The sequence below is a fragment of the Empidonax traillii genome, unplaced genomic scaffold (assembly GCF_003031625.1).
Source record: "Empidonax traillii isolate 1590-97213 ecotype Southwest subspecies unplaced genomic scaffold, ASM303162v1 scaffold9:size3134949, whole genome shotgun sequence".
Lineage (NCBI taxonomy): Eukaryota > Metazoa > Chordata > Aves > Passeriformes > Tyrannidae > Empidonax > Empidonax traillii.
The window spans coordinates 2,569,000-2,583,425 of NW_020955202.1; positions in this window are offsets into that span (position 1 = coordinate 2,569,000).

A 14,426-nucleotide genomic window follows, 5' to 3' on the forward strand; every position below is an offset into this window, starting at 1 on the left:
CTTCATACATGTAACACTCGGAAAGCAGAAGAAGGTCATGAAACCCTTTAGAACACAGTTTATTATAACTGATTTGAAGATTGGCTTGGGAAAAATTGGTTTTGGAGTGCAGATAAAGATTTTAGAAATGTCAGTGTATTTTCATCACCTGTGATCATGAAAATGAAGTGCAATCCTTTGTAAAGTATGAGACCCCCCCAAAAATGTCATTGGCTTCTATACTGTCCTGCCCCACAAAGTTTGTAATCTCTGCTTTGCACAGTTTGATTAATCCTCTTTATTTTATTATTTTCTCAACTCTCTTCCACTACAATTTCTGCCAATATTTCCTTTATTTTTTGTCCTTTATCTCTCTTCTTTGTCTCAATTTATTGAGGTTTAGCTTCAGAATTAGCCTCAGTTTTCCTTGACCATCATGAAGAAGAAAGATGTGGACAAACTGTATTGGTTGATGGAACATGTGTTCTCTTAGTCATGGCTTAATCTAATTCTGGTCTACTAGTTGTTTGCTCAACACAACTTCAAGAAATAGTAGTGGATGGAAAAGAGATTAAAAGACAAAACCAACCAACCAACCAACCAAAAAAAGTAGAATCTTAAAACACCTATGATTGGTAACAGCTTGATCATTTTGGTTTTATTATGTAATATTCCCTCTGTCAGTGTTCCAGTCTGTGGTTTTAATTAGGCATAGCAGCTATTCTTTATAGACTAAAGCTCTTAATGAAAATATACTAAGGAAAAATTTCTTTATATGGGAGTGGTGAGGCATCGGAACAGGTTGCCCAGAGAGCTGTGGATGCCTCATTCCTGGTGGTATTCAAAGCCAGGTTGGATGGAACTTTAAGCAACCTGATCTAGTTGAAGATGTCCCTGCCCATGCCAGTGGGGTTGGACTACATGGTCTTCAAGGTCCCTTCCAACATAATCCACTCCATGATTCTATGATACCATATATTTGTGTATGTTTGTACTGTACATTAGAGAAACCATACAATTTTAAGAAATGAAAAAATGCTTTGTGCAAAACATTACTTGTGGTTTTCATTATGGTTGTTGAACTACATATACATTTCACAATATTTATAAACAAATCAATAGGTATCTATAAGCAGATTGCATTCAGCTGTTTAATTTGCAGCTTATTTAACCAAAAGTGATATTTGAAAAGATGAAATAATGAGACAATATATACTATCCTATAAGATTACTATTAATTTCATGATATAATATGCCTTCAAATTACCTTTATGCCACATCCTATCTTTCAGTTTTGAAGAAGTAAATGATAACTTATGTTCTAAACTGGCCAATTTCCCACAGAAGACATTCCAATACTGTAAAAACTAATAATTTAATACCCAACAAATTATTCTTCTGAAATAATTTTCAGGAGGGGTAAATAATCGATATAATCTACTTGCAACATAATTGTTATTAATTTTTAAACATTTGAGAGTTTTAGTTGGATAAATCTCTTGTCTTTATGGAGAAGAAATGACGCTGCAAAACAAAGTATAGGATCTTAAAACCAGAAGAGGTTGCCTAGGTCACTGAGTCCACTTTCTTGCTATAACAGGAAACTGTCATCTAATCCCTTCCAGAAACTTTTAAAGCTCCATCTTAATGGTAGTTTGATATGTTTACCCCCTACTTTTGTTGCAAATCTGTTCCAGAACTTCATTGTTTTGGTGGTTAGAAACCTTCTTCCAATTTTCAGACTAAATTTATTCAAGAATCCATTTGGGTTTTGTGCCAATATTCATGCTTTGGCTTAAATAGCTCTTCTCTCTCCCTGGTGTTTAACCCTGATATATTTATAGACGGTAATCATATTCCCTCTCAGCCTTCCTTTTGCTTGACTAAACACAGATTTTTTAGTCTCTTCTTGCTCAACAGATCTTCATTCCACTGGTCATTCTACTAGCCCCCCCAGTCTGAACACATCTGTCTAAATGTGGGTTCAAATTCCCATAGCATCTCATTTTAGGCTGAATTACTACATTGGACAGTACATCAATATTTCCATATCTCCATGAAATATTGCAGTCTTGGGTATGCAGTTGCCTTTTTGCACAAGTACATTAGATAACCACCATCTCTTCTAACAGTACGTATGTTCTTTTTCTACACCACTTACTTACTGGGAGAGTTCTCCATTAACAGCAAAATTTAGCCTCCAAGTGCATGACCTTGCATTTTGTGTTATAGCAGTCTGTTTTGTTTCCACTGGTTCAATCATCAAGGTCATTTGTTGTTTTTCCATATGACATCCCACCGCTGCTGTGTTGATGATGCTGCCTAGTTTTGTTAAACCAGCTGAACCAATAAGCTTATTTTCCATTCTTTGCCAAAGAGTAAGATCACTCCCAAGAATAACTCCCAAAGAAATCTACTAGCAGACGTTATTCAATTTGACACTCTCCTGTTTGGTACTACCTGCTGCCATTTCCCTCATTCTGCTCTGGAAAATATCATCTTATCTTATGCAATCTGCTTAGCACTGTGTAGCAAAGCTTTTCTGCTAGTCAGTCCCTCTTTCCCTGAAAGCTCTCTACTTAATTATCCTTTTTATGAACTGTGTTAGCACCTGCCCCTCAAAGAAAGAGCAAATGATTTTCATTTCAAACTTCCGACCTCTTCAGTTCTGTTATCTTGGTTAACTAGGTCTCTTAGTTTACCAAAATTTGCCTAATGAAATCAAAAAGTTTAGATACAGACCAGCTTTTATTTCTTTCCATGCAATTTGCCCCAAATCAACTTCAGGATCATTTTCTACAACCAGTTTTTCTATACTGTCCTCAGACTGTAACTCCCAGCCTAAAATAGCATCATTTCATGTTGGTTTAGTGATATTTTGCTGAGAAAAGCTGTCAGCTATGACTATATTTGGGGCCCTGCCACCGTTAATAACATTTGTTCTCCAACCTACTAAACCAATTAAGTAAAAAGAAAAGGTGAATAGCTTTTTGCCACCTTAGTGAGTTGAAGTGACTTATGTGTCAGCCAGGTACCAAAGCCCCCACAAAGATAGCACAGAAGAGCATGCTGAGGAGAGAATGAAGGAGGAGAGAATGACTCCATTTCAGGAGGAGGGAGTTATTGCGCGAACCTAGCTTCTCATCTTACCAGAACCTATCTTTGGAGTGGCACCTGTGTGTGTATTCACATATATAAAGAAAATTCCCTATCCTTTCTAAATCCAATTTCTTTATAGATTTTCATTAGAAGGTCTCAAAAACTGTTTGATAAGAAATCTTAAGTACTGGATTTGTTAAATCAAACCTTTCCTAGTTTTCTAAACAAAAACTTTCTACTTAAGAGGTGGAAGATCTCCTGTGGGATTTGTGTTGAAAGAGCAAGTTTCAGTATAACTTCACCTTTGTTTCTTTCCAATAAACCTAGCATGTGGTATTCCTTTATTATCCTGGTATTTCTCATACTGAGGAACTTGAATATTCAAGATCAGACTCTATGAGGTTTAGTGTGTGGTTTTATCACAGGCACGTTGCTGCATGACAGAGCTACATTGACCGGCTATAAATTTGTGTCACCTTTCTATGCTGACATGAGCATTCATGCAGCTAAAAATTGGCCAATTTTCAGTTGGACCAATACATTGATCTTGCTGTATGTGCAATCAGAAGAGTGATAGTGCCAGATAAGGGGGTGCAGTGGGAAGCACAGGGGAATAATGTATATCCCATTTTTGAAACAGCACTGTTAGCCTGCACAAATCAAAGTGATGCTACATATATGAAAAAGAATGAGTAGTTTTTGACTGGTGGTCTAGCTTCTGCTTTATCTTACTCAGATCCACAATGTAGTTTTTACTTAGTTACTAGCATTGTTTAGAGCTGTCTGAGAGAAAAAAAACAAAGTTGCAAAATATGAAATTGTGAAGTGAATTTTATTTCGTAACACTTAAATTTGGTCCATTTTAAAAACAATTTCTTGTAGCAAATTTAATTTAAAAGTCAAATTATTTAAGATCATAATAAGATTCTCTTACTGCAAATCACTGTGATGATAGTTTTGACAATATTTTGACGTATATGTCGCAGGCAAAAATTAGAAGAAACAGTAATTTTTTGTGAACCTTTTCATTTTCAAATCAAAGCCATTTTTCTTCAGTTTCATTCAGTGTCTGAGCCTGTTCTAGAAATGAACAAAGTTGCTTTTTTAGGCAACCTATCCTTTCCTGTTGGATGAGGTAGTCACCACTACCTTCGGATTGGATTAACACACTGCTCTTTTAGCTCTTTTATGTGCTAAAAGACCATTTGGAAAAATGAGTTAGGGCAGGACACAGGCAGGACACAGTCAGGACATTTACCAGACGATCTTTACACCAGGGCTTTGTTAAAGTATAAAGTAAATGGAAGACTATCCTAAACACTACTGTCCCTTCCTTGCTATGAGACTCAAAATATGTGCCGCAAGAGCCTTGCAAGTGGGAAGGATCCAACCCGACTTTCCACAGAGTTAAGATTTTGTGATGAGACTCCTTACTGATCTTACCATTTCTTCCTTTAGAAAGGCTACAAAATGGAACTTTGACTTGTGAGCAGAAAACTAAAACATCTGTCATCATACTACAGCCTCTTTCTCACATATCCCAAATTTTTCTTCCTTCTTTGTTGCATTAACCAATGCTTGATCCTCAGTTTCAGTCCCCTCACTGATGCACCCCCACCTCCAGTGATGATCTGTTGTGGTCTTCTCTTTATTTCAGTGGTCCTTCAGAGGTCCATCATTTCCTTTTAACTTTCTAGCATCCCTTAAGGTACCTACCTTTAATCTCTTGCTCTTAGTCTAAAACTATAATTTTCTTTTACAAACTTTTCTTCATTTTGCTCTAAACCATTCTTGCTCATCATAAATAAATAAGTTATATGTGAAAAAATAATCAAAGCAATAGTAAGTTTACAAAGTCAAATGCTTAGAGGTTAGGAAATGCAACATTTCCTATGTGCCCATGCAACTTTAGTTCAGTTCTAAAAAGCCAACTGTGAAATAATTGACATAACTAACTGGTCAAAAGAAGTGATTATCCTGCTCTACTCTGTACTGGTGTGGTTTCACCCTGAGTATTGTCTGCAATATTGGGCTCCATAACACAAGAATGATATAAAAATATTGCAGTGTGTTCAAAGGAGGGCAACAAAGATGTGAAGGGACTAGAGGGAATGACTTACAAGGAGCAGTGGAGGGTTTGTTCAGCGTACTAACCTCATTGCTGTCCACGACTTCCTCATGAGTGGGAGCAGAGAGAGAGATGCTGATCTCTCCGGTGTCTGGTGAGAGGACAAAAGGGAATGGCTTGAAGCTGTGTTGGGATAAGTTCAGATCAGATATTAAAAAGTTCTGTACTGAGAGGGTGGACAAACACTGGAACAAGCTCCCCAGGGAAGTGTTCATGACCCCAGGCATGTAGGTGTTCAAGAAGGGTTTGGACAATACCCTTAGATATATGATTTAACTTTTAGATTGTCCTGTGTGGAGTCAGAAGTTGGACTTGATGATCTTCCTGGGTCCCTTCCAACTCAGGATATTCTACTGTTCTATGGTTCTTTTGACACTTATCACTAGCATGTGACAGCTTTATAAACCTTACTTCATTTATCCCCATTTTTTACAAAGAGAGCATACAATTATATTAATGTCAAAAATATGTGTTATTTTGACTGCCTGTTTGGGTGGCTATGTTTGTCAAGTGTATGGCATTTAATTTAACACTTCATTTGGCAATCACATCTAACATCAACTTTGTTTGCAGTTGAGAAGTCTCCAGAGCATGAGGCTGGATACCCAGAAAGTGAAAAATACCTATTTCTCATTGCCTCTCCCAAAACTGCATTAAATGAGTTTCAGCCTCACACAGGATCCCGAGTGAATCCAGTTGCTTGGGAGATATCCTTCTGTCCAAAAAACACAAGTAACTTTTTCTTCTTGCAATCATCCACCTCAGTCACTGCACTGTGTAGCTTTTGTACTAGGTGAGGAAAGGGCATACAATCAACAGGCTACTTCACATCTTCTATGTTTTCTTCTTATGCTGAACACTGGGTGTCCTGTGTACTGAAGTAAGGAATGGCCTGTGATGCAGATAGTAGGGATCTCACACATAAAAGACTATCATAATACATATATTCCAGGAGTTTGAATTAAGTTTTCACAAGAACCTGAGTTTGAGTGCTCTCTAATTTTTGCATGTTTTAGTCTCTGTATTCTTAAAACTTTCCAAATTACTTTTAGGAGGTAACTTTCTAAAAGGCAATCCAGAAAAAACAACCATCAGAAATTCTGTCTTGTTGAAGTAAATTTATATATGTCCTAACTTCCAGTTTGTGAATGCACATCCTGGCACATTTGAGGCTTATACCCTAGTCCCCTATTTCTTTGAAACCTTGTTCTAGCTCCCATCCTTTCCTTATCTCAGTAATCTTTCAGTCCCCTCAAGCATATCTTCTCACATTTATGTGCTCCAGCAGCTCTTCCCCGCTGGGTGAAGAATGAAGAACTTTTTCCTAATATCCAACCAAAACCTCCCCTGACACAGCTTCATGCTGTTCCCTTCGGTTCTATCGCTGGTCCCCAGAGAGAAGACGTCAGCACTGTTAAGAGATCTCCCCTCAGTCTCAGGAAGAGGTAGAACTTTAATGTGCCATGTGAGACAGGAAGCTTACAACCGGATAACCTAGAGGACAAAGTTTCATCTGAAATTGAAGTATCGTTTATGAAAAATCCCTTTACAACAATGCCAAATGCCATAAATTCTAACTCTATGCAGTTTGTAGACCTTTAATTTAGTGGAAAATTGTCAACAGATACATGTTACTGGTTTAAAAAATGGAATATTTGACTCTAGTTATGTTACCACCTTTCAGGGGCTCTATGCTGGCCAGTGTTACTTGGGTCACATTGAAACATGATTCTTCAGCACTGTTTTTGTAGGCAAGAGAACCACTATAGTCCTTAAATGTATAAAGAACAAAATGTTAAACGGTGGTAGGGAAATTATATGACAATTGTACTTGGTGAAATTGTGGACCAGTACCGGAGTGACCACTGACTGTTTACAATAGTCTTGGTGCTTACTTATTCTAAATGTCCAACTTTTGGATGTCTGAAGAAAGCAAAGCCAATCTGTAGTGAGAGACACCATTCAGGCATTGGAATGGGCTGCCCAGGGAAGTGGTGGATTCTTTGTCCCTGGAGGTTTTTAAGATGAGACTTGACGTGGCACTTAGTGCCATGGTCTAGTAACCGCTGTGGTAGTGGATCGAGGGTTGGACTTGATGATCTCAGGGGTCCTTTCCAATTTCGCTGATTCTATGATTCTATGATTGTACTGAGAAGCTCATGTGACTTTAGTTTTGTACAAATCCAAACTTTATTTGACATTTCTTCCATGGGAAATTTATGCTCGGTAGTACCAGAGCTCCTAAATGTGGAGGTCAGACACAACAGAACAAAAGAAAGGCACAGGCTGCATTGGAACTACTTATCAAGCTTTGGTATGAATTCTTCGTCACTACAAATGTTTTAATCACTTTTTTTTCCCCCCTTAAAGTTCTAATGTAACTCACATGGGAATTAATTCTGAGAAAGTCTTTCATTCCATGTTGATTAGGCACCCAAGGGTCTATTCTAGATTCATTCAGAGGAGGAGACACAATAGCACTTTCTGTCTTTCTATCAGTGAAGCCATCCTGGATACCCTTTTTTCAATAATAGGGCCCAGGTAGTTTAACTAAAATCAAGAATTAAGAAGACAAATGGAAAAATATCCTGTGACACTTAAAGTACATGTAGTCTAATTAGTTTGGCAGAGGAAGGCAGATGAGTTTCATGTTACTGTTTATTTAGATGTGATTATACATAAGTAGATGGCACATCAAGAAACTGGAGAGAAAGGAATTCAGAATGTAGAACTGCTAAAGAACAGTTATCATCCGTTTCTTGTTCTTCTGCTATAAAAGAAAAATTAAACTGTTCTATATTCTTCAGAATATATATATTTTTATTTCTTTGGAAAAAGGTGGGATTGTGTCAAGAAATAACTGACTTTATTATCAATTTTTCTTATGGGGTAAACAAAGCAACACCCAGAGCTGTTGGGAAACTCACTAACTAAACAGAGGTATTGTATTTTCCACTAAGCAGCTTTGTGTTGTTGGTTTTGGTTTTTTGTAGCAATTACACATTTCAGAGAGCTTTTCAAGTGTGATTAAATCCTGTGATAAGTGTAGCAGGAAAAACTTGTGTTTTATTTACAAAGAGCAGTTAATACTAGTTGACCAGTTATTTCTCATGAATTGGATTGCATTTCTTAGTTTGATTTTCCTCTGGCAACAAACAGCAAGTGGCTTAATTTTCTTCGCATTTACCTAGATGCAAACTCAGATAGGTATTTTACAATATCTAGATTTACTGGACAAATTCAGACATTTTTGTGTGGATTAATGTGTGCGTTCAGAATTTTGATACAGAATTCTGTATCAAGTCTGTCACTGATGGGAATATCATAATCACGATAAATGTATAAATACAATGTGATGCTTTCAAAATTGAAACTGGAATTAGAAGCAGAGAGGTAAACAGGAACTTGGATGATACAAATTAAATTAACATCAAACCCTTCACTTGTATATTCTAAGAGATGCACTTTTCTCAGTATATGGAGTAAAAGTCAAAAGTGTTTTAATTTTCTTTCTTTCACTGTCTCAGAGGAGGGTTCAGAAGCTTCACAGAGTTCCTACCACTCCCAATTGCCTCATTTCTAGAAATCCTAAACCAGGTGTTTCTTGAGCATTGATGATTTTAAACTTCAGATTAAATATGGATCATTTAAAGAAAAATGTAGAGAAACAGCAGCATTTTCCTGTTTTAGTGTTCTCACTTTCCAACTGTCACTTAGAAGCCGATGTACTGAATATTCCCAGCCATGTCCCAGCTGAGATAGTGGTTTTCTTGTATGTTTGCCATTGGCCCAGGGAACCATGATTACTCTTCTTTGCTATAAAATGAAGTAATCATGTACCGTTTGATAGTATCTGATTGCAAAATATTCAAGTATGTTCATCATTAAAAAAATACTCCAGAGAAAAAGAGAATTAGTTGACTTTTTAGAAAAAAAAATCACTATGAAGTTTTCTGCGTAGCACAGGACTTTTAAACGCAGGAATGCAATATTGCTTGAATAGGGAGCAGAGATAATCCGGTATATTTTGCATTATAGAGAAAGAAACATAGAAGTTCTTGTTTGCTTGGAAAGTTCTCTGTTTATATGCAAGATTAATAATACTATCTTGAGGCCAACCTTCTTTGCCTGAAATGTTGCATGTGTTTTCCTTATCAGCTGTTGACAAGCATTATTCTGAGTCTAGCAAAAGCCAATGAAAACTGAAAGCAGTTATAAGTACCATTAGAAATTAAAACACTTAAAACCATATGTGTATTATTAGCTGAAAATATTTGCACCTACTATTTCTCAACAAGCAATAGAATGTGCAAATAGGCCACAGCAAAACCCACAGGTTTTCATTGTAAGCAAAGAAGGTGCTGAACTTAGGAAGACAGAATTGTAAAAGGATTTAGCACATTAAGTAGTCAGTCGAGTGTATGTCTGCTGACAAAGATGAAAGGAAGCAAAGAATGTGTATGCAGAGGGCTGGGGTGATCTGGTCAAACACAAGTGCCACTGCTGGAGTGGGAGGGGAAACACTGCAGGGGCAGAAAGCAGATCTCAGGAATACCAGTAAGAACTCAAGAGCAGAAGTCGTGATCATGATTACAGCTGAAATGCAAAGAACAGCAAGGAATTCCAGTGCTCATGAAATGTATGAGGTAAATTTCATTTAAATACAGAGGCAAGCTCTAGGATCATCTTCTAACTTGTCTGCTTGTCAAGACTTGCTATGATCAGCTGCAGAGCTATTAGTCCAGAAAGTGACTCTCAGAGCCATCTGACTGGAGGACACAACAGGATGTAAGCTTAAACACATTGATGCTACTTGGATTTCTCAGTGGCACAAGTGAACAACAGCAGCTCTCAGCTGCATACAGCTGAGAGTGGTTTTACAGGGAAGAGAGCAAAGTGTTTAAAACCAAACAAAGTAGAAGTTCTACTGTGGATGTGTGGCAATGTTTCCAGCTGAATGTGAGGAAGAACTTCTTTACTATGCAGATGACTGAGCACTGGACCACGTTGTCCAGAGAGGCTGTGGAGCCTCCCACACTGGAGACATTCAAGAACCATCTGGATACAACCCTGTGCAATGTGCTCTAGGATGGCCCTGCTTGAGCAAGGAGGTTGGACATCAGATGTCCAACTGAGCTCCCTTCCAACCACACCTGTTCTGTGATTCTTTGAATAGCACTGAAAATGTTAATTCCATCAATGAAAAGCTGTTTTTACACATTTTGACTATATAGTATGGTTTGCTACAGTTTGTTTCTGGGAATTTCAGTCATTGAAGCAGCTCCATTACCTAATACAGGATAAGAACAGCTAAATTCAAATGAAATATTATACAGTAGAGAAAAAATGAGTTGGTCTCAGCAGACAAAAGTTTCCAGTTGTCATTACGTTTCTTACTCTAAAATGATCATTTAATATCATAGTACATATTTGAATATAACTTGTCATCTTCCTCTGAAGGCAAGAAAAGCAGTATTTTTAAGTATCTTAAGATGATACTGAAGGCATCTATATTTTTCACTCTAAAGTTCTTAGCTGTGTAGAACCCACCCATGTTTGCACTGATAAGAAGTTCTGAGAACTGGAAAAATATCACCAGTATGGATATGGAAAGCAACTTACATCATAGTTAACATCTACAAATTTTAATTTTCAGGGTTGGAGATAGCACCTTTGTTGAGTGATAGTTGGATCCGGGTGGCCTCTTTTATCCACCACATGATAGAAAGAATGCACCTCAGCAGGGGTGCTAATGTGAGACTGGGAGGGAAGCTAGGAGCAGTGCAACATGGACCTTCCACCCTTATTTGTAATAAAAAAAATGGAGCATCTGGAATGGCAGGTGACTAATTAGAGAAACAAATATTTTCAAAGACTTGGTGATAAAAGTACAGAGATAAAAAGTAATGACCAACAGAATAATGGACTTCTTGCATTTTCCATCAGTGATGGCACGTGAGATTATCAAGATTCACAAATAGAAACAGCTCCTCTGTTGTGTATGGCACAAATGGAATTCTGTGGAAACAAAGAGATGCAATGTGAAATCAGAAGTGTGTTAGTGCTGGCTAATATAGATGCTATTATAGTGAGAAAAAGGACTTGCTCAAGTGAACAACTTACTCCATCTTTATTTGCTTAAAATTACAGTTTAGAATATACCAAAGATAGTGTGAAGTGCCAGAACCGTTATTCCACTGTGACTAGTAAAAGTGACAGTCATTACAGACTTAGCCTAGTATCTATCTTCTGCAAATAGAAACTACAAAGTCAAGGAGAATCACAACCACAATACATGTAAAAGAAACCGTCTTGCACCGTTGGGAATGGCTAATTACTCTGTAGCAGTCTGTGCACATGGAGTGATCAGAAGGGGTCAGCATGTGACAGTGTGCCATACCAGCTCTATTTAGAACATCAGACAAATATTCTGGCACTTTTCAGATACTGATCAGAGGATGAATAATTAATTCCATTTCAACTACTGTGATGTATTTTTAGGTGCAAAAGGTGTCTGAAATAGTCTTCAGTATTCTCTGCAAAGAAATGTAAATAGTGAAACTAGTAAGGCCCACAAAGAAGAATTCTCTGAACAGACAATAAGTGTCAATGGCTCAGTTCACATATGAAGAGTTCCAGCTGCTTTTGGAGGAAATGGTATCAAAGTGACACATCAGCCTCTTACCCTCCTGCCATTAATGGATTAGTGAAATGATTCATTCAGCCATTTGAGAAAGCAATCTGTGCTCCCATTCCTGCATGGTATTAAGCTAGCTAGCTCAGGCTAGTTACCTACACAATAATCTTCTGTCTGTAAAAACACACTCTATCAATACTGTTTGCAGGACTTAATTTAAGACCTCACCAGGATGTCCTAATCCTTAATGCACAGGATACTGAAAATAAATATTATGACTGAACAGTTACAGCTAAAAACATCAGAGCAAGCAGTTTTCATTAGGGAAAAAAGAACATATTTTGGCGGCAATTTGAAAAGGTGGAGTAATTAGGACAGAGACTGATCCTATCCTCGCTTCACTAGGCTGAAATCTCAGAGAACTAATTAGGTTGTGGAGAAAACATGGAATAATAAGGCTAAAAGAGATCTCTCAGGGTCATGTAGCCCATTACTTTAGCCCAATGCAAAATGAATTATGTCTTTAACATTCCTGGACCGCTCTTAAAAACTTTAGCTTGTTTTTAAATAACCTCTACAACCTCATGAATTTTATTCCAACACTTCAACACCTTCAACATTCAAAAGTTTTCTCTAACATCCAATTTGAATCTTGCTTTTTCAGAACAAATGCAAAGAGACTATATTCCTAATTTCTTTCAGTCTGGACTTTCTACAGCTCTAGTAATTCTTTTGATTTTCTCTGGACTTTTGCTAGTTGATGCATGAGTTTGTTCAGTGCCACGAATTGAACACAGCATTATATCAGAAGAGTCTGCAGAGCCATATAATGTGTGCCTATTTCCTGTGTCTTGTAGACTGTATTCCTGTTTATCCATCCCACTATTGCTGGGTTTTTTATAACACCATTGTATTTTGGCAATACACCAGGCAATACACATCATTCTCTGCAAAACAGTCACCCAAACACTTAATTGTTCACCATTCTACGTATGATTATTTTTGCCCGAAAGTTGCATCTTTTCCCTGTTGAGTTATAGCCTTTTCTTTCTCCAGATGATTTCTCTCATCTACTTTTTGAAATTCTAATCCTAACTGAACACAGCTAAAATCTCTCCCATTTTTGTGCAAAGTTGGATTATCTGTTTAACTACTCAGGTACCTTTTGAAATAATAAATAATACTGGACCCTGCCCCTGCAGGACTCCACCTAATACTATGTCCACTCTCCCACTTGGACAGTGGGAGACAGGGAACAGTCAATAATGACACTATTAGTAGAGTTTTGCATTACAGTAGTTTGTTTCATCTTGGTCATGTATCTCTAGGTTATTTGTTAGGCTTTCACATCATCATCATCATCATCATCATGGCTGGGCTTCGTGAACGAAGATCAACCAACCAACCATTCTTTATCTATAAGACCCATTAACCTGACACAGAAGACAGTTGAACTAGCTTGCTATGATTTGGTTTATGCTGGCTGTAACTTTTGTTCTTTCTGATTCTTATAAGTAGTTAGTTCCAGCATTTTTACAGGAAAAGACTGATTGGTTTATATTTCCCAGATTTATCCTGCCCCCATTTTAAATGCTTTCCTTTTCCTAATCTCTCATTACTTTTTAGAATTTGTTACAAATAGGTGCTAACTACTTCACCCACATCCTAGACTGAGATTTCTCAGGTTCAGGCAATTTGAGACCACACAATTCAAAGTATTTTCTTATCTATACTTTCTTATTCTTGGCTGAGTACTTACTTCTTTAACTATGGACCTTTTGCTACCATCTGATTGCAACTGACCTTGGTGGTGGAAGCTGATACAAAAAAAAGGCATTCAACTCTTAGATATCTTGATAACTTTCTTGTGTATTTATCAGTGGGCTAATTCTTTTCATGATATTCATGGTTTTGCTAATGTATTTGAATACTTTTTGTGTGCCTTGGCCTCTGAGTTTTGTCCCTTTTATTTATGCTATGTATTTTTATTTCTTCCCTGGTAATTTGGCCTGCTTTGCACTTTCTGTGTTTCCTTGTTTAAGAAGAACTCATAGTTTAACCAGGTTGGTCTGTCTGTCTTATACAGTGAAAGAGTTCACATTTTTGTATGTACATGATTAAGGAACTGGCAGTTTGTTTCCAATTTATGCTTGCTTCTACTTTCTCAAAGATCCTCAGTTCCTATTTCCTAGTCTCTCCTTCCTAGGTGTTCTCCTAACTTGCCATTTTCAACTAGTTCCTCAGTTGGTTAAAAATGTATCTTACAGAAGCTTCCTTCAAGATGCTTTCTCATGTTGTATCAAAAAGTTTTCATAGACTGGACAGTTTGTGTCCCACTCTGTTCTTTTTCCAAGAAATAATAAGCTTAAGTAATAATCTACATTGCTATTAAATAGTTTCTCCAGATCATTTGTCTACATGCCCACAATTACCTACAAATTTGATTTACTGATCTATAATAAGTTCCCACAGTGATGACACCCATTCATATTTCCTTAATTCTTTGTACAAAGATCTTCAGGATAAGATGTCCCTCTACTATCTGTAGTATTGTTTATTTCCTTATCTGTGTCCTTTTACAAC